Source organism: Equus asinus, chromosome 23, assembly GCF_041296235.1.
Source record: "Equus asinus isolate D_3611 breed Donkey chromosome 23, EquAss-T2T_v2, whole genome shotgun sequence".
NCBI lineage: Eukaryota > Metazoa > Chordata > Mammalia > Perissodactyla > Equidae > Equus > Equus asinus.
In genome coordinates, this window is record NC_091812.1 from 60,157,630 (window position 1) to 60,185,303 (window position 27,674).

The 27,674-nt window shown below is 34.9% G+C and overlaps 1 long non-coding RNA gene across 3 annotated transcripts in view; it reads right to left on the reverse strand.

The window, feature by feature from the left end:
* The window catches only part of LOC123280266 (uncharacterized), a 480,813-nt gene that overhangs the window by 323,687 nt on the left and 129,452 nt on the right, over positions 1–27,674 (reverse strand). For all 3 annotated transcript variants that reach the window (XR_011497405.1, XR_011497406.1, XR_011497404.1), the window contains exons 2-3: positions 25,857–25,972; positions 15,003–15,065 (exon numbers count right to left, since the gene is read on the reverse strand). This is a non-coding gene — a long non-coding RNA (uncharacterized lncRNA). The remainder of the gene's footprint in view (positions 1–15,002; positions 15,066–25,856; positions 25,973–27,674) is intronic.

Here is a 27,674-nt window from a genome sequence, read left to right on the forward strand (position 1 = left end):
ACAACATACTTGACAAAGATTAATATTCTCAGCTGAAATATATGGATTTTGATATAACTTGGGCCCTGTATATTGGAAGACTGAGGGAAATGATTGATTTTTTGTAAATGTTTATTCATTACAACTGCAGTTTTTGACATTGTAAATACTTTCTCGTTAAGCAAACTAGTTGAGATTATGTAACAGTAAGAACTGCTATATATTTAGCCTACTTAAGCCTAGGTGAGAATAAACTTGTTACTTACTTGTACATCTACACGCAAAAAAATTGAATCTGGACACAGATCTTACATCCTCCACCAAAATTAATTCAAAATGGATCACACATGTTATTGAAAACTACAAAACCATAAAACTCCTAGAAAGTAACATAAAAGAAAATTTAGATGAATTTGGATATGGTGATGACTTTTTGGGTACAACACCAGAAGCACAATTCACAAAAGAAATAATTGATAACCTGGACTTCATTAAAATGAAAACCTTCTGCCCTACATCATACAGTGAAAAGGGAATGAGAAGACAAGGCATAGACTGGAGAAAATTCTTGCAAAAGCTGCATCTGATAAAGGCCTCATTCAAAATACATAAACAACTCTTAAAACTCAAAAATAAGAAAATAACCAAATTAAAAAATGAGCTAAAGACCTTAACAGTCACCTCGCTCAAGAAGATCTGTTCATTATTACCAAAACTTGGAAGCAACGAAGATGTCCTCCAGTAGATGAATGGATAAATACTATGGTACATCCAGACAATTGAATGTCATTCAATACTAAAACGAAATGAGCTATCCAGCCACAAAAAGACACAGAGGAACTTTAAACGCATATTACTAAATGAAAAAAGGCTCTCTGAAAAGGCTACAAACTGTGTGATTCCAACTATATAACATTCTGAAAAAGGCAAAAGTATGGAAATAGTAAAAAGATCAATGGTTTTGGGGGTTCAGGGGTGAAGGGATAAGTAGAGAGAGCACAGAGGATTTTTAGGGCAATGAAAATACTCAAAACAGTACCATAATGATGGATGCATGTCATAATACATTTCTCCAAACCCACAAAATGTATACCACCAAGAGAGAACCCTCATGTAAACTATGGACTTTGGGTTGTTACTATGTGCCAGTGTAGTAGGGTTATCAGTTGTAACAACTGTTCTACTCTGGTGGGGGATGTTGATAATTGGGGAGGTTATACATGTAGGCGTCAGGGTTTTGTGGGAAATCTCTGTGCTTTCTCCTCAATTTTGCTGTGGACTTTAAACTGCTCTGAAAAAACAAAGTCAATAAAAATGTTTTAAAATAGAATATACCATCTGGCTTGGAAATATCAGTTTCCTTCATAAAGGGGATAAGCTGTTCTTTTTTTAGTTTAACCCAGCTGAAACCGAGAATGTCTGTAGTTTGCTTGTGAATTACTACTTCCGAGAAGGAACTGGTAACTTACGTGCCTATTCCTTTGGTTCCATTTCCACTGCTACTTCAGTCATAAAGAATTTATTACACTTTGCAACTAAATTATTCTAGCTGCCTGCCTCGTATTCCTTCAAACAGTTCTGAACATTACTTATTTTATAACACCTCTTTAATTTCATCACTTCCACTTTCAAAACCTCTTGCCTACAGAATGAAGGCTTTCGGTTCTCTGTTGTGTCATTCTTAACTGCCCTAACTCCCCTCTTTATAGATCCATCTTTAGCAAAACCGTCAATAGCATCATTGTGCTTTTGACCTTTACACATTTATACCTCAAAACATTTGCCCTTGTCAATCCCTATTTTGCTTTTATCGCCATCTTATCCAAAGCTCCACCTTGAAATTCTGTACATTTTTTAAAGGCTGGATCATATTTAAAGACTGGCACCTTCTCTGTGAAGCCTCTTGTGATCACTGTAGGTGAAAATGACTTCATTCCTTTCTTTGATCTCTGAACACTTATTACTGTTGCAACAGACCACAGACAGAACATCAATTATACACTTCTTTTTTTATAGTTACTTGATGGTATATCTTTTCACCCTGTGTGGTAAATTCCTCTGGATAGAGACTGTGTTTTAAGTTCCTTAAAAATTCCTGACAGACAGAAACTAGGAATATCACATCTACAATGATGTCTTAAATATAATGACTATATACTTATTTGTTCAACAAATATCTCTAAAATTATGATTCATTAAATATTACTGCCTGGCAACAATTTAATTCATATTTATAGAGGGTTTATTTTGACCCAGGACCTGAACAAGGCACGGAAACTGCAGAAGTGACATTAACAGGCCACATGCTTGCAAGGAGTTTATTCTGACAAGAGGTTCAAACTTAAATTAACAACATCAATAAAAAAAGTTGTTGATTTGTATCGGTAAATCGTGTGTTCACAGACAAAAGAGTTCTTAACCAGTCTTGGTATCATAGATATTTATGCTTGATCTGAGTCAAAAGTTGAAGGTAATCTGGAAAATATGGCATATAAAACATTCCAAGAAGGAGGTGAGTAAAGAAACATGAGATTGTGTGGTTACCAATGAAATACAATGTTCGTGTGCAGAAAGGGCTGGAAATGAGACACAGGGAGAATAAGTAGTAGTTTCCAAATCACAGAATCTGGTCTAAAATTATGAGTTTGAAAGGCAAAGAACTGGATCCCTCTTCCCGACTCTGACATTGGTGCACAAGTAGGTCCTTGTGTCAAACATCAGTGGTCATGAATCTTTCTTTAATTCTTGTTTTTTTTTCTCCCCTTATTACCAACCACATTTCGCCTTGACTGAGAGAAATATAATCATATTACTTTGATATTATCAAAGCCTCAAATCAATAACTTGGTTAAGTACTCAAACCTAGTCATAGCATTAGTATGTAAACTTAATATTTATTGACCAATAAAGTAAGCCATCAAAATGAAAGAGTCCTAGATCTTGGGGTTTCAAGAAGAATTGAGAGTACTTATGACAGAATAAGGTGTTGCTTGACCAAGAACACTCTTATTTGGGGCAAAGCAAATATTTTAAGTGAAGGACCATGTTTCTTGGAGTAGGACTCTCCTCTCCCTTATAATCCTATAGAATTTTCCCATTTAAAACTGTATATAGAAAAGAAGAGGTATCAGAACAATTGTAAGGAATTTTATAAAAATGAATCATGGAAATTGGTATGGTGGAGAAGCTAAAGTCCACAGGTTTAAGCAGACGTGATATTTTTTTCAGCTTTATTGAGGTTTAATTGACAAATGAAATTTTAAGCTATTTAAGGTATACAACATGATGATTTAATGTACATATACCTTGTCAAAGGATTCCTCTCATTTAATTAACACATCCACCACCTCACATATTTAATTTGGGGGGTGAGAAAATTTAAGTTCTCTTAGCAAATTTCAATTATACAGTACAGTGTTATCAACTATAGTCATTAGGTTATACATTAGATCCTAAGACATTATTCATCTTATAACTGAAAGTTTGTACCCTTTTACCAACCTCTCCCTATTTCCCCAACCCCTAGCCCCTGGAAATCACTTTTTCTCCTCTCTGTTTCCATGAGTTCAGCTTTTTTTTTTTTTTTTTAGATTCTGTATATAAGTGATACCATGCAGTATTTGTCTTTCTCTGTCTGGCTTATTTTACTTAGAATAATGTCGTCAGGTTCATCCATGTTGTTGTAAATGGCAGGATTTGCTTCTTTCTCAAAGCCGAATAATATTCCACTGCATGTGTGTTGTCACGTTTGTATGTATGTATGTACGCATGCACATTTTCTTTTTCCATTCATCTGTTGGCGAACATGTAGATTATCTCCATATCTTTGCTGTTGTGAATAATGCTTAAACAAACATAGGAGGACATATATCTTTTTAAGATAATGGTTTTATTTTCTTTGGATATAGCCGGAGAAGGGACTGCTGGATCATATGGCAGTTCTATTTTTGCTTCTTAAGAAAGCTCTACATTGTTTTCCATAGTGTCTCTACTAGCTTACATTCCCACCAACAGTATACAGGGGCCCCTTTTCTCCACATGCTCGCCAGCTAGGATTTTTATGGTTTCAGGTCTTCCATTCAAGTCTTTAATCCATTTTGAGTTGATTTTGTGTATAGTGTAGGATAGGGGTCTAGTTGTATTTGTCTGCATGTGGCTATCAAGTTTTCCCAACACCATTTATTGAAGACACTGTTCTTTCCCCGTCGTATATTTTTGGAGACTTTGTTAAAAATTAATGAACCATATATGTATGGATTTATTTCTAGGCTCTTCATTCTGTTGCATTGATATACGTGCCTGCTTTTATGCCAATACCATACTGTTTTCATTACTATAGCCTTGTAATATAGTTTGGTGATGCCTCCAGCCTTATTCTTCTTTCTCAAGATTGCTTTGGCTATTTGGGGTTTTTTCTGTGATTCTATACAAATGCTAGGATTTCTTTTTCTGTTTCTTGAAAAATGCCTTTAGAAATTTGATAGCATCTGGGAAAGTATGTATTAAGGCCCTTCCAGGGAGAAACTAGGTGATGGGTGTTTTTGCCTGCTCCGTCTGCACTGATGCTGGGTGTATAGCCATGGGGGGAGTACTCCTGTGCCTTAAAATTTTCTTCTTTGTTTACTACAGTCCTGTGGGGCTCATGAATGTATGCCTCATTCACTATTAGAGCCAGTCATCAAGGGACCCACCCTCCAGGGGCAGTCACAAAAGTTGGGTTGCTAGCCATGTGACAAGCTCCTTCCAGGGAGACACTGGTGACTTGGTTTTATTGTTCAGGTAGGACAGAGGGAGAATGAGGGAGAAGGGTCCACCAACTTTCTCCATCTCTGAGGAGGCTAGGCCAGCCCCTCGCTGTGTGCTAAAACTAGAAACTGGACCCTCTGGAAGTTAGGCCCTTTTCAGGAAAAGACTGGGAGATAGGTATTTTGGCCTGCTACCTCTGTGCTGACCGCCGGGGCAACAGCCCTGCTGAATGTGCAAGCACCATTTGGAACTGTTCCTTTGTTTGCTGTAGTTGTGGGTGTTATAGAGGCAAACCCTGTTGGCTTTCAGAGCTAGGTGTTTGGGGGGCTCATCACTTGGGTGGGAGTCTTAAAAGCTGGCTCACTAGATGTGCAGCTGAAACCCTTCACTCCTCAGAGAGAAGCTGGGAGTTGGAGGTTCCCTCTGCATTGTATGGCACTGCTGTGGGGGTGGGTGTATGGCGAGAGCACATCAGCCTTTCCAACCCGTTTCAATGTGGGTATTTTCTCAGTCACCCAATAGGTAAGAGTTGCTCGTCTAGTTTCTGTATTTCTCTCAGAGGGTATTTCTCCATGTGCATCTGTCCTTTTGGTGCCTTCATGGGAGGAGGGAAGTTCAGAAGCCTCCTATGCTGCCATTTTGGCCGAGTCTCCCATCTCTACTCATTCTTCAACCTAAACAGACACGATGCGAAATTTCAGTTCTGTCATGTAATCTAATGACATCATTTAACCTAATGCTCAGTTTCATCATTTGAAATCATAGGAAAAACAGTACCCCTCTTACACAGCATTTTCTGAAGATTAAATGAGACAATGGGAAGGATAGAGCAGTTTCTGGCGCTTTGTGCATGTTTTATAACAAATGTTGATTATGATGATTATCATCACTTCGATGAACTCTTTATTTCCAAATATGTGTTTTTCTGAGTTATATCTCAGAATATTCTCCTTGGAATATTAATAGAAAATATTATTTTCCCCTTAAATTTTTTGATACTTTCTCATTGTTTTTATATATCCTTTATTTGTTTTAAAATTCTCTATATTTTTTATTACAAAGTTCATCAAATTTATCATCAACTTAATTTACTTATTTCCAGAGCTATTATAAATATTTGCTCTTAAGCTCTTATTCTAACAAAACTACAGTTATATTTATAACGAACATAAGAAAAAAGAAGCTGGTCATACTGTATATTAAATTCATTTCTTACTTTAATTGACTTGAGATGACTAAATGTGATCCTTCAAATGCCTAATCTCCTTAAAACATGAAAAATGTAATTGAAAATTAGTTGAAAATACTATTAGAGTATCTTAGTTTTAGAAAATATGGAGATTAAGCAAACCAGCAAAAACCAGGTGTTTTTGTTGTATAAAAAGAACATAATTCCTTTGAATTTTCATTTTCATCTACATAACCCCTGTGGTCACTTACTGGCTGCTGCCTTCCAGTCTGTGAAATGCTAACAAGAGGAACAAAGGAAGTTTATCGTGGTCACTACATACGTGAGAATAATCAGACATGACTGACTAATAGCTTTGAGCACATGGTCCTAGGTCTCAGCCTATAATATAAAATGTTCCCCTCGTATTTCATATTTTTTAACTGACGAAAGGACATGCTCAAATTTCTTCCTCTTTTGGTAATGTTAATACCATACTAATCATATTTTGCATGTCTTGCTGTTCTAAATGACTTTCTGGGACCTTGGATGTATCAATGCTTTAATTATATTGTGTGAGTTTATTACTAGCATCTTTGTTTTGTTGTTAATTAGATGAGAAAAGAGAGAATAAAAGCAATTGAAATAACTGAAGAATTTGGGATAAACAACTTATTTTACTCACTCAAATATATCCTCTATGATAAATATACTACACTATCTGTCCAGAGAACTGAGTGACTGGCATAATTTAGTGAAAATTCCCTATATTTTTCTATGTCAATAAATATTTATTCAGAAAATGAATTTCCAGCAATCAAAAACAGTACATTGCAGCCAATCAACCGATCACAGTGGAAACTCAGATGCACAAAAACATTACGTGCCAAGTGCCACCACAACTGATGAATAATCATGACAAATAAAAGGCTAGTGAGAATTGAACATTGCATGCCTCCAACTCTAAAATCACAATCATATGCTAAGAAATTAATCAGAATGAACTTCTTATTTTATAATGGAAACTTACACAAGGTAAATTGAAACTTCCACTATATCTCTTTCCTGCAGAGCCCAAGAAGTGTCAATAAGTGACTACAGAATGATGGACAATGAAATAACATAAAAAAAGTAGGAAAGGGTAAATGAATCTCTTGTAGATTCCGAGATCTAAGTAGGCATATAACCTACATGAATTGAATATATAATCCTACAATTTACATCCATATTTCATATAATAACATCAATAAGATTATATAATAGGGAGGAAGGAAGGTAGGAAAAGAAAAAAGGAGATTGGAATAATTTTATATTTAAATAAACTCTCTATAAAAAATCAGATTGATCAATAAAAACTGTTCATTTTATAAATAATACTTTCAGTTCTCTCACTAAGGTGTCCCAATAAATAGTGTTCCCCATTGTTACTATCTTTTATTCATCTACAATGCCCCAATGCTAACCTTATTCTTCACTAAAAGAAGATAAGGTTTTTAGGAGTTATCTGTGTAAAGATAGGACGAGAAAACTGAATTGTTTACAGACCATAAGATCACTTTCAGGGATGCAAAGGTGTTGGCTTGAAGACGATTCCCTAAACAACGTGTGATCACCTAAGAATTCAATAAGAAAACAATATTCTTTGAAACACAATAAATATGTGATGATACTAAAAAATATGTTAAAGAATGGGTACATAAAATTAATTTCAGCTGTTTACAGAAATTGCTAAACATGAATATTTCCAATTTAGGTGCTTATCTCATTTTGGTCAACACTTAAATCTAATCATACTTATTTGACTGTAAAGTGACTAGTTCTACTTCTGGATGGGCTATCAAAAATCTAAGCAGGTGAAATCATGCAACAAAAATGGTGAGGACAGTGTAAAGATTTATATTAAATTTGTTAAACCCATGGAAATATGTTTCTCCAACTATTGGTTCCACATTGGAAAAGTGACAATTTTAAGGTATAAAATTTACTGATTGAATCCTTATTCTGTTATTTTTTCACCTGTATAAGGTGAAACCCAGGAACTAACTGGTAAATGTTGTTTTGAGTAAATGAATTTTATTCAACATCCCCTTACACACTCTCCAAACACACACACGCTCTCTCTCTTTCTCTCTCTCTCACTCATACACACATGCATATACATTTAAGCAACAGATTATAAAAGCAAAATTTATGGTCTGTTTAGCAGATGAGGGGTTACCCAGGCTGAAAGAAAAATCATCATTTGGTAAGCTGCATTATGTAAGAAATAGCGAACAAAATCAAGTCTGTGTAAATCTTCCCAGAAGCTACATCTAGATCCCAAAGACAGAATCCTAGGCCATTAACACCAGCATAAAATCAAATCGGCCATAGCAGACATGAGATGGTCATTATGTTTCACTTCATTAAGAGAATTTATTTGTAACCCTGGGATGAAGAAATGAGTATATTATTGAAAATTTTACGTAGCTGACAGTAATATAAGTACAGTAATGGATTTTGGAGTCATTGTATTGTGTGTTTATACTTTGTTCACAGTTGACTCAAGTGGTTAAATTAACCTGAGTTAGGAAATTTACAAATATGGCTTATTACACTTATAAACGTTGCCTACTGCATAGGCAAACTTTGCTCATAAGATTTATATATTCACCTTATTAGATGTTTGAAGATGATTAAAATAATCAGATAAATTTTCGCTTGTAGCTTAAAGTCTAAGTGATTTTGTGCAGTGAAGTATGTAAACAGAGGTAAATGTTTAAATAGATTTTAATCTTTCAAGTGAATAAGTTAGTCAAACAAACACTGAAACCGAGTAAAATGACTAATCTCATTTTATAGGTAATCATTAGATTAAAATAAACAGACTCAAGAAAAATTGAATTGAAATTTAAGTATAATAATTGAAATATTAATTTTAAAAAAGTAACAGAAACTATTTCTTACTGTGTAAAATTGTCCCCCTCAGACATTAAAAAAAAAAAAAAAAGACCAGGTAGACTTAAATTACATATTTTACCATTTGCTATAACATATGTTCTTGGATTATAAGCATATAATATTTTATTTATTTCATTTTGATGTGAGTAGCAAAGATGTTCAATAATTTTTTTCAAAAAAATCTCAGATTTCTAATTGTCAACTTTTTCAACCAAGATCTTCATATTCATATTCTATGACTAAGAACATCCTTAGGTAGCCTCTCTCTGAACCAAGGTAAGTGGGAAATGAATCAGGAAAGACAGATCAATTGCTAAATTAAATACAATTTGTTTTATTAATGCAGCTATGCTTAGATGAAAAAAATACATTTTAGGATCTGTTGTTTAGCGAGTTGAATATTTTGTAGCTATTTCAGGAAGGAAATAATACAACCAAATATTTTACAGCTTTTTCAGGAAGGAATAATAAAAAACTATATTATCTCGTTTTATATACTTTAGATATCTTACACATCACAACTGGTACGTTTCACTGAGTTCCAGATTCATCAAAACATTACTACATCATCCTGAGAGAAACACAATTTCTTCCCCCCGGACTCCCTTTATCCCTTTCTCTCTCTTTCCTTCCCTCCCTCTCTCTTTGCCTTTCTTCCTTCCTTCACTTCCATCTTTGTTTCTTTGCTCCCATCATCTATTTCTCCATCTTTCCTTTTCTCTTTCTTTCCTCTACATGGTCCTCCTTTCTCCTCATTCTTACTTTCTCTCACTACCTTTTCTCATTTCTTTCCAAAAATACATACTTTTGTTGATGTGCAAAGAGTTGCATAGCCAGATAAAAGAGGTGGAGTAAATTTTTTATTCAACTCCGTGAACACACACCCCAAAATTAGAAAGAAGAAGAAACAATTTTTACTGATTCTAGACAAATGCAAAAATCTATGAAGTACGGTTGCCAAATTCTATAAAGCCTAGATAGAAAGGAATGAGGTAAACTGCATACACTGCTTCATATTTTAAGCAATGTAGGAATTTTCTACACGTCAACTGATTTATTTCAAAACACAAATCCAGGGTGACTCAGATTGTAGCAGTGACTCCTGGATACCGGGCCAGACCATTGGAAAGGCAGGACATAGTATTTTAGAGACTTAATTCACCAGTTAGGCATGACCATATATGCTGTCTACCCTCGGGCCTCCTAACTGAGAGAGAGTTTAGAGAAGTTCCTTTCAGAGTGGAAAATAAATAATGTGTATCAGTGTATCATTTACATGCTCTCAATATCCACCCAGCATCTGCCCAGGGGGGAGCAAATCGATATAAGAAGAAGGATATTCTTAAGACAATCAGCCACGGTATCTGTAGACTGACCCAGTTGACACCCCTCTCCCTTTCCTCTTAAACTGTTTAATTCATTAATAGCTTATAAGAGCACCTACATGCACTAAGCCAAAAACACTTTAAAAGCTAAAATGAAAAAGTGGGGGCATATTAAGGTAGTATTTCTCAACTTCAAGTCCACATTTTCTACACTCTGTGAATGTAGACTAAGACAAGCCCGCAAAGCGTGTTTCTTCTTTGCCCGCTGGCTCTGTCGGTCTCTACCAATAGGAGGCAGCGGAGCAGTCAGGAGTGCACTCAGGCGGAAGGAGCAGGCCCGTGCTTTTCCTGCTTCCTGGCTGCATCTGCTTTTGCTCCCAGTTCCTCTTTATGCTTCCTAGTCTATTAGTGTCACCACAGCAACGCCTCCTCAGTCCCATGTGAAAGTTTGTCCAGAAGCGGCAATTCATTCTAGCTTGCAGTTTTCCCAATACGCACACAACCAGATCCGATACACACTCGCAGGGACACCTCCTCCTCCAAGGTCTGATTGCCAGGCTCGTGGGGACCATTCTCCAATCTCAGAGACACCGTACTAAGGGAGTATCATCTCATTCTTATACAACCAAGTTCCAGCTTTCTGGCCTCCTTCCTAAAAGCATGCAAGTTTCCATAATTCCTATCAATTCTCCTTGTCCTCATAGCCCTGGGCCAGAGCTGTTCCAGCAGTTTCTCTTGCTGTAATATCTTAGTGTTTCTTTGTTACCTTTTAACATCTTCAATACCTAGTTAACAATTCTTTATAGTAAATTATCTCTGTGTTACAATAACTAATATGGCTGTGTTTCTTGACCAGACCTTGCCTAATATACCAAGTATTTAAAATTTTGTTCTCTCAAATTCTCATATTCCCTACATCCACCTTACTTTATTTCTCCTCATAGTAATGATCTCTAATTGACAAACTGAATTTTTCTTCTTAGCGTTATTTTTCTTAAGTCTCCCAATACTAGAATGCAAGTTTCAGAGAGGCAGAAACTTTTATATGCTATGCTTACCACTGTGTTCACAGTGACTGGAACACTGACAAATAGTAAATAAATAATAAATACGTGATGAATAAATAAGTAAATGTGTATATTACAAAAATTAATCACTTTAGAAAAATGTGAAGAAATAAGTAGAAAATATCTTAAATCTCCCGCTCAGAAATATGCATGATTAACCTTTAGAAAGCATCTCTCTTAGCCATCTATGGATATTAACAATTGATAAAAAAAAATAATTTAGATAGGAAACATTTAGGAAAGTGAAATAAAACTATTATATACTTTTTATAAAATATTAAATTCATTTTAATTTAGCTGACAAAAAACAAACTGAAGAAAAATCATGGAATAACTGAACATGAGACAAGTGTTTACTATGTTGAAAATTAGTTCTTAAAAAAGAGGTTGAAAACTAGGAGGCAGATTGCTTGAAGAATTTGTTCTACTGGCCTTTTTGTGTGTATAGTGTTATAAATTATTAAAAATGTCTTTATCATAAGCGTATGGATTTCAGTTCCTCACAATTCCACCTACTCCCAGTTACCTTAAATCCAATTATTTCATTTCTTTATCATGTGCCTGGCATCTGGTAGCATTTGAGTTTATGACCCCTGTTTAAAGATCTCTATAAAATTAAGGGAAAATGGTTTCATGAACACTTGAAGTAGTTGAACCTTTATCATTTGACAAATGTCTCAGGAGCAGAATTGAAAATATATTGTTCTTTAAGAAATTAAAACCATAAAAGCTGTCTATAATACTATCAATCCAACAAAATACAGCTGGTTTGCTTCATGACCCAGAAAAATGATTCATTTCCTCAAATATCCTTAGCATAAATGAGCTTTTATTTTGGGTTGCAATATAAAAGTACAATTTATTTAAGAAAACTTTATTTTAAATTACTTCCCACCATGTCAATGTGCTTAGTATGATTATTTATACAAATCTGTTCTTTAGGTCTGTTCAATGGTTGACTGAATTTGAACTGTATGTCAGTCCCTGTACTGGGAAGAGGCAATACAAAGTAGACTATGAATATGTCTTGGTCCTCAAAAAATTTACTGAAATTTACATTTTGAGATCTTTTATATTTAAAAAGAAAACTGCCATAAAATAAACATAAAGTTTGCAACTCCTTTGACAAGGTCATATTATAATTCCTCCCTTGAATATAGAGTGAGTGGAATAAACAATCCTGGATTATCTTTTCCCCCAATAAAAACTCACAACAAGTTCTCTTTGGCAAGTAACTTGTTTGCTATCCATCTAACTATACATCCGTCCCTCCCTCACTCCCTCCATCCGTCTATATTTTCAGACAGAGAGCGAGAGAGAAGGTGAGATAGCATTACTGAGACCATTTAACTGGGGAGAGCTCTATTTATCAAGTCACTAAATACATTAAAATAATGTTCAAATTGGATATCAAGATGAATCTTCAATTTGTAATTCAGGAAAAATTGAAAGGAAAAAGGGGATGGGGTGCCCAGACATCTTTTCATCCCTTCTGCCAGTCACTAGAACATGCCTGGAGAGGACGGTATTTGGTTGTAAGCAGTCTCTTTCTTGTGTTCTCTACGGATGAAGGAGTCTTTCATATACTAGCTCAGAGATTTCAGAAGAGGGCAGAGTGTGGTGCTGGTAATATCTACCACTGTAGTAGACATGAAAGATAAGGGGAAAGTGCAACTTAATTTGAACAGGGTCTCTTGATTTTATTTGTTTGTAAATTTAAAAACAATTTCAAATTCAAGTGTGGTAACTCTGAGGTTATTATTCCTAAATTGGAAGGGCCTCAGACATCAGGACATTAACATTTTCTTTTTCATTTAGAAGCAGTCTGAAAATTTAAGGGCAAGAACATGGAATTGATTTAACTACTAACCATTTGATGATACCTGGGAAAGGAAAAAAACTAATGGTTATAGAGTATCTGTTCAATGCTGAGTACTCAGGTTCTTAGTGGTCATTTCGCTTCATTTACTGATTACAACTCTGTGAAGCATGTTATTCTACCTCAAATTTACAGCTGAAGAAACAAAATTTGAAGAGTTTAACTTATTTTCCCAAGGTACACATCACATAATAGAGTTGGGACTAAACTAAGGTCCGACTAGAAGCTCCATCCATGAGTATTCCACTCTTGTTTGCCCAGCTGTCAAATTAGGAAAATATCTCTTAGGTTTTTTTCACCTTTGAAATCTTGATCCTTATTTAAATAATATCTCAACTAGGTATTAGTAAAATTCCTTATATCCTTTCCTTTTCTTAGAAGATTGATTTCTTTGTATCTTCAAGTATAAACCTTGAATTGGACTAGCAAATGACATATATGTCTTGAACATTTTCCCTTCGATTCTGGGACATATTTTCACATTGTAATAAGCAAAGAAATGGGACAATAGCTCTAGCTTTAACATAGTTTGGCTCTACAGTCTCCTTTAACCGAAGGATCCCATGCTATTAACGATCTAAACATTCTCATAACTGCTTGCAGTGCTAGGCAACACAGGAAGGCTTCAATAGCTAGAGACATAACTCCATCATTTCTTCTTCATTTACTTTTTCTGTATTTCCACCCATGCATGTATGAGCCTGATTTTCCTACCCACAAAATACGCTGGAGGACTGTTAAGAAAGCTGCTGTCCTCTGTCTTTTTCCCTCACTCTTTCTTACTTCTCATTCTCCCTTAACCAACTTATTTGTGATGTCAGACAGACCTCACACAGAATTCATATCGGGAGTTTGTGGCAGCAGAAAATCTTAAGGAAAATACACACACACACGAAAGTTTAGCTTGAGGGGATTTTTGTTTAGTAGGTTCCTTGTGTACCATTAAAAGGAAAATAACATGTTAAAACAAGTACACATTACAGATCTCAATCTGCCTCAACAGCAGCCATCTGCTAAGGTAACATACACACTGATGCTCCCAGCAGTGAAAGTCGTTACCTACTCTTGTGATGACAGAAGGGAAATCTAAATGCAGGAAGAAGCGTTAAGTGAGAAACAGCGACCATCCTTTGAACAGGTCAACAGTCATTTCTATTGCCTCCTGACCTAAGAATAGACATGTAATATGTTCTCTGCTCTTTAAGACACGACACTAGAAAGAGCTCTTCACAGATTTAGAATAAAATGGCCATGATTTCCTTAGAAGACAAAAAAAAAAAAATGTCCTAGGTGTTCATATGTTCATTATGTGTCTCCTAACATGTTTATCGTCCTTGAATTGCTCCATAAGAACACGTTGGAGGAGAAGTTTAAAGTTCTTGCAAAGGTCCCCAATATCCCCTAGGAAAAAACCTATCACTATTTTGTCCATCTCATTCTTTGGATACTTTTGGCAGTGCCATACCTCTGTTAATACTTTTCTTCCTTGTTTCTGCAACAGTGGAAAATTCTGGTTCTCTTCTCATCACTCCTAACTTTGTTTTTGTGGGAATGCTTTTTTACCTCCTAGCTGATAAACGTAGGCATTACCCATTTTTTTCGTATTGCCTTTTTCTCTCTAAATACTACCTTGGAAATATTTCAATCCCTATACTTACCCATAAGAATGTAGATCCCAAATTTGTGGTATTATCCCTGGCTTACTTTCAGAACCAGCATTTCCAATCACAGATATTTCTATCTTATGATAGAACCGATATTCCATTGATTATCTAAATTTAATGACATCTCAGATGTTTCCTCATAAAGTCTCATGCATAATAATTCCAAAGGTGGTTTGAGCCCCAGAATTGTCTGAAATGGCTACGCAATGATGTCTACATTTCCACTCAACATACCTTGGTATTGGCCTTATCTTTAGGCTGGTAGTGAGAGAGCTTCAATAGTCCTTGGCACCACACCTGGGAATGGAATTGTTCAAAGTTAAAGTGATGAACTAGCTGTTCCTATGGTTTTTATTAGAAACAAGTAGCTTTACTCAAAACCAGCTTTGACCCCAACCCACCAGTAGATTCCCTTCACTTATTTCTAGCCATAACTGAGACTAATTGCCTTTTCTAATCCATTTATTAATAAGGGGTACTGAAAATCATGATTGACTTAGGCTGATGCTAAGGTTGAATGGATGTTGAGGAGGCAATAACAACAGCCACCACTATATTATCTCCTTTCTATCTCCACCTGCCAAAATTCCATTAATCCTTCAAAGTGCATGTTTTCTATGAAAATTTTCATGCTTACTACTGATAAAGCCCTCATATCTTTTTTTTCTTCACACTACCTATATAGCTCCTATTGTGTGTTGACTTGTAAATCAACATTTCTATGTCTTGGCAAACTTAACATTCCCTTTGCCCTATTAATTTGTAGAAGCCAACTTCACACTGAGAGGTAGACACGAAGTCCTCTGTATCCATGGGCTTCACCAGCCTCACTCCAGCTTGAGGCTGATTATACACTCTAATATCTCTTGTACGTCCCAACAAGGACTCTCACAGTCTTTGGTGCTGCCACTATCCGTACCTCTGTGATAGCTATGCTCTTGCTCTTTTCATTGTCTGATTGACTTCCACTAACTGAGCTATCACTCACAGGCAGGTCACAGTGTTTTCTTCTGCACAGTTCAGCTGACAGCCTAACCGTAAGAACAAACTCCAAATGATAATAAATCAACCGTTTTGAAATATAGAACTTAAATCGATAATATACAGATATCTAGACTTTATTGGGAATACACAGGGAAAATATCAATGCAGAGTATGTGTGTAAAGAAACTGTAACATATTTTACAACCACAAAACATCAACAAATATTTACTTATTTCATGAACTATTCAGTCTATAATGGCAAAATGTGAGATAGACTATATATATATTATCTGAGATCAGTTATATTTCTTGAGATATTCCCAGCCTCTAGAGCCAGGTAACTCACATCTTGATAAGAAGGCATTTTATTCATTTTCACTTCTTAACATTTTTCTAAAAAAATTCGAGCTTTCCTAGATAAAGACTCATTTATTTGAAAATGAAAATTCATAAACTTATATGATTGTAGATACAGAGTTGTCTTATTTTATGATAGGAGAAAAAGCAGTGTTTTCATGTGCCAATTACATGAAGTTCACATTACTATAACTTCCTTCTGCAAATCTCTGAGAAGCACACTCAGTTGCCATATGCAGATGAAAATTAATTGTCTGTCAGAATGTCAGCTTTATAGATATATATGCAAAGAAAAGAAGTTTTCCTATGTTTCAATCAAATTTTTTTGTTCTTTTCCTGGTAAGGCAAGTGTCGCTGGGAAGTTTTATCTGTTTAGAATTATAGAGATCTTTTTAACTTTGAATCTTTGTTGAGAAAAATGAGAAGACAAAGAACAATCCATTTCGGTCTGTTGTTTCACTGACATCTCTGAACACAATATCAACACAGCTGATCCTCTGACTACTTACAGCTTTTTTTGACATGAAATACATTCTTTATAGATGGAAGAAAATTAAATTAGCTTTAACTCTTGGAAGTCATAGTTTTAGTATTTAGGCTCCATTATCTTCTTTATGGAATTACTGAACTTTCTCTTTTACTACATGAGAGAAGAAAACAAATGGGATTTGAACATGGGACATTTGAGCAAAATAAACAGTTAAAAATCACGTGCTCCTCTTTAAGAAACAGGAAGCACAAAGAAGTCATTTGTCAGAAAATATGAATGATTTATATATGAAGACACAAAAACAAAATAAAAAAATAAATTGTTCAGATAAATGATCTGAAGCCTGATGAAATGGCTGATGGTCAATACCACAGTAATTAATTGATTATTTTGTTCTGTAAAAACAGGTGAAGCCTGGCAAGACACCATGAGCAAGGAATGATAACCTAAATATTTCAATCATGGGCAAACTATAGAATTAAAAGTTATACAATGATTTAAGGAAATAACCAAATCAGCACAAACCAAAATGAACCAAATGAAAACAAAAAGACAAATTAAAAAAAACCATAAAGAAACATGTAACAAAAGATTTGACTATTGTAAATAATGCTGCAATAGACATGAGAGTGCGGATATCTTTTCTATTTCCTTTTCATTTCCTTTGGATATATGTTCACAAGTGATATTGCTGGATCAGCCAAGATAAACAAACACCTAAGTGTCTGTCAACAGATGAATGGATAAAAAAGATGTCGTATATGTGTACAATGGAATAGTATCCAGCCATGATATAGAAGGAAATCCTGCCATTTGTGACAACATGGATGGACTTGAGGGCATTATGCTAAATGAAGTAAATCAAATAGAGAAGGGCAACTTCTGTATGAAAGAGCTGAATTCATAAGAGACAGAGAGTGGAGTGGTGGTTGTTAGGGGCTGGGCATGAAAGAATTGGGAAGATGTTAGTCATGGGGTACAAGTTTCCGGTTAGAAGATGAAGAAGTTCTGGGGGTCTAATGCATGACATTGTGATTATAGTTAACAGTATTTGGTTGTATACTTGAAAATTACTAAGAGAGTAGATCTTAAATGTTCTCACCACAAAAAAGAAATGATAATTAAGTGATGTGATGGAAGTGTTAGCTGACATTACCATGATAATCATATTGCAATATGTAAGTGTATTAAATCAACATGTTTTACACCTTAAACTTATACGTTGTTATATGTCAATTATATCTTAATAAAGGTAGGGAAAAGTTTTGAGAAGATTCTCAGAAGACTGAATGCTATATCTCCCTAGTATATGGGGTGAGTTAGAAGCTTTAGCCTGGAGCAGACAGCAGCCAAAGGGGAGCAGTGAGAGTCTGAAGAAAACTCTGTAGATCTTGTTCTTGTCTTTCTGCTATCCAGTGCTCTGCGACAATCATCGCCTTCTCTTACTGCGGTGGACCACTAGTGCTGATCTATGCACAGAAGAGGTGAGCAAAAGACATGCTAAGATAACGTATTAAACAAAATAAGGACTGAAAAACAAACTACACCGGGACATTCAATCTTCACTGTCTCCTCCAAATCGGCTAGATTATAACATTATAGAGTGATGCCATCCTTTCTGCTATGATATAATAACACTAAATATATGCATATATGTATATGTATATAATATGTATATGCATATATACATAGCACTGTATATATGTGTGTGTATATATATGTAGTCACACTCACACACAAGCTTAAACAGAGATTTGATAATGGTGACATTGAAAAAATATATATAGGCAGTTATTCACATTAGTAACTAAAATAAACCTTAGCATTAGTAAAATACCTAGCATATTTTTATCAAGACATAAAGGAAGACAAATAACTAAGTCAGCCTTAAAAAGAGAATATAAAATGAAATTAGGTGGTCAGATGGTAGTTGGCTTGCTCACCAGATATCAAGATGGGCTACAAAGCCATAGACATAACAATAGTGTTGAAAAGGAACAAGCACAGGAAAAAAGACACCAGAAAATAGTAAAAACTTTAGGAATAGACCTAGGTATGCATGAAGGTTTAATTAAAAAAAGAAATTGACACTATAAATTAACAGGAAAGTGAGTTCTCTAGAAGAGAATATTGGGATATTGAATCATTACATAAAAAAATATATAAAACAGGATCTCATATGCAAATGTGGGCTATACAACATGAACTGTATGTGAAAAGTACAGTTAACAGATTAATACAAAACAATATAGGAACTTATATCAATGACCAAAAATGAGGAGTGACTTTTTTCACATTTTCTACAACGAAGAATACGATGGACAAAATTAAGCAGGTTACAGAAAGAGAGAATATACTTGCAATGTGCAATGTCAACAAGAGAGACGTATTACTATCTATAATATGCAGGTAACTTATACAAATCAACAAGAACAGGACAATAACCTCCATAGATAAATGAGCACAGTGTGTAAACAAGTAGTTTACAAAGAAGGAATCTCCAAAACTAACAAAGAGATGATCAAATTCTTTAATAATGAGAGAAATACAAACTGAAAGAAAAATTAGCTGTAATTTTATACTCATTAGATTATTAAAACTTAGGAAATATCTAAAACCAAGTATTGATGATGATGTAGAATATAAATGCTCACACACCCTACTGATGGCAACTACTCAGGAGGAGAAACTAACACTGCTTAGTTCCTCAACTGAAGTATCTTAATACACTATCAACCAACAACACCACATTGGGGTACATAGCAGAAAGAAAATTGTACATTGTTCCATACGGGGAAGTGTGCAAGGATGTTGAGGGAACAGTGTTATTCACGGCAGGAGGGAGGTGGAGGCAAATAGAGTCAGCCATTCCTGGGAGTGTGTAGACTCATATCATGAAGAAGTATGAAGCAGTTAAGTACAACAAATATATGTAGTATAGCCAAGTAATTTAATCTATATTAAATTATAGATTAAAATAGAGAATGCAAAACTCAGGCTCGAAAGTAAGGTAAAATCGAGAGTATGATTATAGCACAAAATTCAGAGTATGAAATCCTTTTTATTTACTATTCGTGGAAGACATATTAGTCTACCAGTGCAAAGAAAAAAAATTCAACTATGCAATTCTGCATCCATACAATAGAAATCAAAGCAATTACTCTTGAGAATTGAGGGGCCAACCCAGTGGCATCACGATTAAGTTCACGCACTCCACTTCGGTGGCCCAGGGTTCACAGTTTCAGATCTTGGGTGTGGACCTAGCACCACTCATTAAGCCTCGCTGTGACAGCATTGCACACAGAAATAGAGGAAGATTGGCACAGATGCTAGCTCAGCGGCAATCTTCCTCACACACATACACACAAAAACAAAACAGCAATTACTCCTGAGAATTGAGATTTATGCTAGAACTGAGGCAGAGAGCTATTTCATGTACTCATCCTTATAAGAAAAATATTGTAATATGATAAACAACATCATGCAGTGTACAATGATGAGTTTCAAAGGGCTGTATTTTATTAAAAATTCATATCTCAGTAAATAAGTTAACAACAAAGAATAATTCAAAGTAAAGCAGGTCAACCTGCTATAAGGACAATCAATGGACTCAAGCCAAGAGCTGCTATAGGTTTGTCTTGCTTAGTTTTGAGTCCGCATTAGGGGAATAGTCAGAACACACAGTTGTAGAAAACCTCTACACATATATTGTTTTCCTCTCTCTCAGATATTTAATAGATATTGAGTTTTAATGAGATCAGGACTTAGAAATGAGTTAAGAGCAGACTTTATGCTTTAATAACAGCCCCAAGGGGGGTAAACTTGATATTATCTTTTGACTCTTGAAAGCCCAGAAAGGTTACATCCCCAACGGACCACACCAGTGTTGACTAGTGACTCCTCAAAACGTGCTGAAAAATCAAAGATAGGGCCACTAGTCCTCCCACAGTCAGAAGAAGCACGACTTGAGAGAGTTTTAGTAGTGTCTAAGGAGGAGGAATACAGAGGAGGATGTTTATAGTGTTTTAGGAGTTGGACTGAATCAGTTCAAGATGGGTGTTGTAGGAAGGGGAACAGGTTGAGATTCGGCAGGGTTTATGACGTAAGGTCTTGTACTGGGAACAACAAGTTGAGGGCAACAAATAGAAAACAGTAATACAGTAGATATTAATCCAAGCATATGAATAATCATTTTGAACATCAGTAGTCTAAATGTACCAATTAAAAGACAGAGAATGTGAGACTCAATAAAAACAAGACCCAACTATAGTTGTCTACAAAAATCCACTTTAAACATAAAGACACACATAGATTAAAAGTAAATGGATGGAGAAAAATATACCATGGTACTAAAAATCAAAATAAAGCAGGGGTGGCTATATTAATTTCAGTCAGAGCCAACTCCAAAGCATGGGAAATTTTGAGTGATAAAGAGGGGCATTACATAATGATAAAGGAGTCAATTATCCAAGAAGATGTAACAATTCTTAACATGTAGTCACTTAGTAACAGAGTGTCAAACTATGTGAAGCAAAAATCGACAGAATTGCAAACAGATTACTCCACTATCATAATTCAACACCTCTCTATCAGAAATGGACAGATCCAGCAGGCAAAAAGTCAGTAAGGACATAATTGAACTCAGTAAAACTATTAATCAACTGAATATAATTGACATCTATAAACAAATTCATTTAACGAAAGCAGAATATACATGCTTCTCAAGATCACAGGGAAAGTTCACCAAGACAGAGAATAGTCTGGGCCATAAACCACACCTTAACAAATTTAAAAGAATAGAAATCATATGATATCTGCTCTCACACCGCAATAGAAATCAATAACAGGAAGATTACTGGAAAAGTCCCAAAAATGTGGAGATTGAATAACACACTTCTAAATAACACACGGATCAAAGAGGAAATCTCAAGGTAAATTTAAAAATATTTTTAACTAAATGAAATAAAAATACAACTTATCAAAATTGTGTGGGATGCAGAGAAAGCAGTGCTTAGAGGGAAATTTATAGCATTAAATAAACATATTAGAGAAAAAGACAATGTCAAGAGAATTAAAAGATAAGCCACAGATTGGAAAAAAATATTTGCAAAAGATACATCTGATAAAGGGCAGTTATTGAAAATATATGAAGAATTCTTAAAACTCAACAATAAGAAAACAAACAATCTGATTAATAAACAGATCAATGATCCTGAGAGACACCTCACCAAAGAAGATCTACAGATGGCAAATAAGAATATGAAAAGATGCTCCATATCATATGTCATCATGGAAATGCAAACTAAAACATCAATGATATACTACTATACTCTTATTAGAATAGCCAAAATCTAGAACACTGACAACACCAAATGCTAGCAGGGATATGGAGCAAGAGGAACTTTCATTCATTCATTGCTGGTGGGAACGTAAAATGGTCTAGCCACTTTGGAAGACAAGTGATGGTTTCTTACAAAACTCAGCATACTCTTACTATACAATCCAGCAACCACACTCCTTAGTAGTTGCCCAAAGGAGTTGAAAACTTATGTCCACACAAAATACACACAAGGATGTTTATAGTAGCTTTATTCACAACTGCCAAAACTTGGAAGCAACAAAGATGTCCTTCAGTAGGTGAATGGATAAACTGTTGTCCATCTAGACCATGGAGTATTATTCAGCGGTAAAAAGTAATGAGTTATCAAGCCATGAAAAGACATTGAGGAAGCTTAAATGCATATTACTAAGCAAAAGAAGCCAATCTGAAAAGGCTACATACTGTATGATTCCAACCATATGACATTCTAGAAAAAGGCAAAACTGTGAAGACAGTACAAAGATCAGTGTTTACCAGGGGTTGAGGGAGGAAAGGATGAATAGATGGAGCACAGAGGACTTTTAGAACAGGGAAAATACTCTGTATGGTATTATAATGGTGGATATACTTCACTATACATTTGTCCAAGCCAGTAGAATTACAATGCAAAGAGTGAACTCTTAGGGTAAACTATGGATTTGGGGGGGCTATGATGTGTCAGTGCAAGTTAATCCTTGGTAAAAGAAAAAACAGTACTATTCTGGTGAATGATGTTGATAATAGGGGAGGCTATGCAGGTGTGGGAGCCATGGGTATATAAAATATCTCTTTATCTTCGATTTTATTGTGAACGAAAAGCTGCTCTAAAAACATAGTCTTAAAAAACAAAAAGGAAATGAGCTAATATGACATGAAAAAATATGGATAAAATTTTAATGTATTTTGCTATTTGAAAGAAGTCAATCTGAAAAGGCTACAAAATGTATAATTCCATTAATATTAAATTCAGGAAAAGGCAAAAATATAGAGATATTAAAAACCTTCAGTGGTTGCCAGCAGCTTGAGTGGAGGGAGGATGTTTGAATAGACAAAGCACAGCTGATATTTGAGGGTGATGAAAATTTTCTGTTGCTATTGTAATGGCAGTTGTGTTACACTATGAATTTGTCAAAACACATAGAACTTAAGGGAAAAAAGTGAACCTTAATGTATGCAAATTAACAGATTGGGGAAATCCTGGGATGGAATGTAAAATGTGACAAAACAACCTAACTGTGTTACAAATCTATGAAAGAACCTCACTGAAGAGGGTAGAGAAAAAGGTACTGACCTAAGTAACTTTGAAAATGGGTGGCACCTGTGACACTAAAGGAAATATAAACAGCACATACGCACTGTACTCTAGTAAATAGATTTTTCCCATTGGAGTATAGATTAACAATGCTGACACAATATATATGCATACCAGATTTAAAAAATCCAAGAAAGGAATGGCAGATGGTGGGAGCCAAGTTCTCATCATTAGAGTGAGAGGTTATAGACAAGCAAGGAGAAGAGACTAGAATTATTCATGTGGTAATGGATTAGAGTTGAAGACATAGGTGTGAATTCATGTGTAGCTGAATAATTACGCATAGAAACAATTATAGATACAAGTGTATATGCAGGTTAGTAAACACACATATATTTCCCTGCTCTGTCAGTGAGAAGACCTAGAAGCAAGACCACCCCCGGAGAAACAAGCACATTTATCACTGAGATCTTGGTTTCTAAGATACTCCCATAAAAGGAACCATGGTTCCTTGGAGAAATGGCCAATTCTAGGAGGGTGCAGAAATTACACAAAAAAGCCAGGAACATTTTGTACTGCCAGAAAGTAAATAAATTATTTTAAAGATAATCCACAATGGTGAACTCTCACAGCTTTTTACTGAAATAGAAAAAAAAAAATATTAAAATTCATGTGGAAGCAGAAAAGACCCCAAACCATAAAATCAATCTTCAGGAAGAAGAACAAGCTGAAGGAATCACACATTGTTTTTTAAAAACATATTACAAAGTTATAGTAATTAAACAGTATGGTACTGGCATAAAAACAGACACATAGACCAATGAAATAGAATAGAGAGCCCAGTCAGAAATAAGCCCAAGTATTTATGGGCAACTGATTTTTGACAGGGGTGCCAAGAATACTCAATGGTGAAAGAATAGTCTTTTCAACAAATTGTGTTGAGAAAACTGGATATCCACATGCAAGAGAATGAAATAGGACTCATCTACACCATACACAAAAATCAACTTAAAATGGATTAAAAACTTAAATGTAAGATGTGAAACTATAAAACACCTAGAAGAAAACATAGGAAAACAGCTTGATGACATTGGCCTTAGCCACGATTTTTTTGGATATAACACCAAAAGCACAAGCAACAAAAGCAAAAATAGACAAGTGGGACTACATCAAACTCAAAAGCTCCTTCTCAGCAAAGGAAAGAAACCAGAGTGAAAAGGCAACTACTACAGAATGGGAGTAAATATTTGCAAACCATATGTCAGATAAGGGGTTAATTTCCTAAATGTGTAAGAAAGTCCTACAACTCAATAGCAACAAAAACTAATAACCTGATTGAAAAATAGGCTAAAGACTTGAATAGACATTTCTGCAAAGAAGACATACACGTGAAGAATACATACATATGAAAAGACGTCCAGCATAATTAATCATCAGGGAACTGTAAATCAAAACCATGATGAGCTAGCACCTTGTACCTGTTAGGATGGCTATCATCAAAAAAACGAAAAAAGGAAGTGTTGATGACAATGTGGAGAAATTGGAACACTTGTACGCTGTTGGAGGAAATGCAAAATGATGCAGCCACAATGGAACACAACACCTAGATTCCTAAAAAAATTAAAAATAGAACTAACATATGATCTAGTGACCCCACTTGTGGACATTTATCCAAAAAATTTGAAATTAGGATCTGGAAGAGATGTTAGTACTTCAATGTTCATGCAACACTCTTCACAGTAACCAAGATCTGTAAACAACATACATGTCCAGTGGCAGATGAATACATAAAGAATATATTGTACATACCTATGATGGAATATTATTCAGCCTAAAAAAAGATGGAAATCCTGCAATATGCAACAATATGGATGGACTTCAATATCTTATGCTAAGTGAAATAAGCTAGTCACGGAAGGACAAATACTGCATGATTCCACTGATAGGATTTATCTAAAATAATCAAACTCATAAAATCAGAGAGTAAAACAGTGGCTTCCAGAGGCTAGGAGGAGGGGGAAATTGCGAGTTGCTAACCAACAGGAATAAAGTCTTAATTATGCAAGATGAATAAGTTCTAGAGATCTGCTGTATAACGTTGTTGCAATAGTAATACTGTATTGTACACTAAAACATCTGGTAAGAGTTTAGATTTCGTGTTGTCCTCTTACCGTAATAAAACAAAGTTTAAAAAAATAGCAAACTGGGTAGGGCTGCAAGGTAAAACACAATAAGTGGATGAAAGTAGGTTACCTTGTGTGAAACATTATTTAGTGAGCTTTAAACATAGAATAACACAATGTTGCAAAATACAAAATAATTATCAACAAAATAAGAAATTAATAAAGACAAAAAATCCACAATGGAAAAAAAATCCACAATGATTGAGATATGTCAAAGGAACAGAGGAGCAAACTGAGAGTTCTCAATGACCAAAACCAAAATAATTTTAGAGTATTATTGAATTATAACTCAAAGTATAAAATAAATTTTTATTATTCATACTAATATTAATAAATAATTGAATAAATAAATAATTGAGAATTTGAGTTAATAAATAATTAAATAATTGAATAAATGAATAAGGGAGAATAGACAAATCCCGTCTAGTAGATGATTTAGAAATAATTTATGCAGATACCCCACCTTCAAAGTGTTGGAGCTTAACTCTCCACTTCTTCAACATGGGCTGCACATAGCGACCTCATTCCAAGGAGTAGAGGACGGAAATCAGGAACAAAGTAACCTTGCAGTGGAGAAACCTGGAAAAAAATGACCTCAGCCAGGTTAACATCAACAGTGTCAAGGTTAATGTCAACAATGATCAGTTATGTCAATAGAATGTATCCTAGATATGATGTGATGAAAATGGCACTTTACCTCTGTGGTCCTCCTCCCAAAAGACAAAATCCTTACCTGATCATCAGAAAACATTAAATATATCCCAACTGAGGAACATTCCACAAAATATGTGATGAGTATGCCTCAAAACTGTCAAGGTCATCTAAAACATGGGAAGTCTGAGAAACTGTGATAGCCAAGAGCAGCCCCAAAAGAAGACTACTTATATGTGATTGTCTTACTGTTTCACACAGCCACACACTAAGTTCTAGATCATAGTGAGAGCTTCTGGAAGCTCCTGTTAGCTTATGAATATCATGACTTTAAACCACCTCACCACGCAATCTTTATTTGCTTAGGTGAAAGTTCCAATTTAAACGTCTTCACACGTTTGATGCTCTTTTAGCTCCCTTCTTTAAGGGGTAATTGTTCTAGAAGTCATTGTAGAAGCTAAGACAAAGAGGCCATCCTGAAAAAAGAGACTAAATCATGCAGTGTGTGGTTAACTGTAAGCACACTACGTTACTAAAATTCAATTGTGCACCATAATTCTTTAACGTTTTTTATCTCCAGGAGGATATGTGCCAGGAGAATTAGGCAGTGTCTTTGAAATGCATTTAAAACACTCCAGATATGCTTTGCTGATCCATTTAAAACTCATCTGTGTTTTGTTGTGACAAGGTTAATAGCTGAACTCATGTCACATGTATGTTTTAGTGGAGACTAACTGATGGTCTGACTACTCTCTGTCCACATTGCTGCCTGCTTACAAATAACTTCTGGGGAATCTTAAGAATGGAAAATGTCATATTGCAACAGAAACTACAAAATGATATTCTCATAGTTTTGACTTTTGCACATAGGTAAAAAAATATATACCTTGTTGACATGACATAGCAAATACAAAGATAACAGTGGAGAGAACTAAAAATGTCACACGTGACTGAGAGGTCCCACGCCACTAATTTATCAAAAAAACAGAATGACTCACTCTACGTGTGATTGTAGATGTGGGTTTTTCTGTTTTTTAATTGTCATGGTACTGCTCAGTCATGCATGAAGTTCTTTCTTCACTTTATTTTTTTCTTACATTTCTTACATCTGTTTAGATACTGCTCACCATGATACAACTTAATCCTATGGATATAGCAGAATATGATGTACATAGTACTATGACATATCAAGGCAACAACTCTTCTACGTTTCTCCATAGGTACTAATCTCTGCTCTTTCAAGAAACAGTCCAAATTTGAAGATTTCAAACTATGCTTGAAGGGTTTGCTTAAATATGTGTCTTGTGATGATGTTAATCCTTTTATTATCAAGAAATTCTATTTCTAAGTGTATTATTGATTCTTGATGTTAGAAGCCTTGTGAATTTATTTAGAACTGAATTTTTTCTAAGTATACCTACCTTTTATTGAAAACTACGTGCTTAAACCTCCCGATGAATTACTAGTGTAGTGAAAAATTACCACATTACTGTAGGTAGAAGAGCATAAAATTACTATGTCCAGCAGTGTAAAATTACTAAATATTATTTTTAAAATGTGACAAATCTTATAACTTTGAAAACGAACGTAATACAAACTTTGAAGAAATAGATTTTTTTATTTGTTTAAT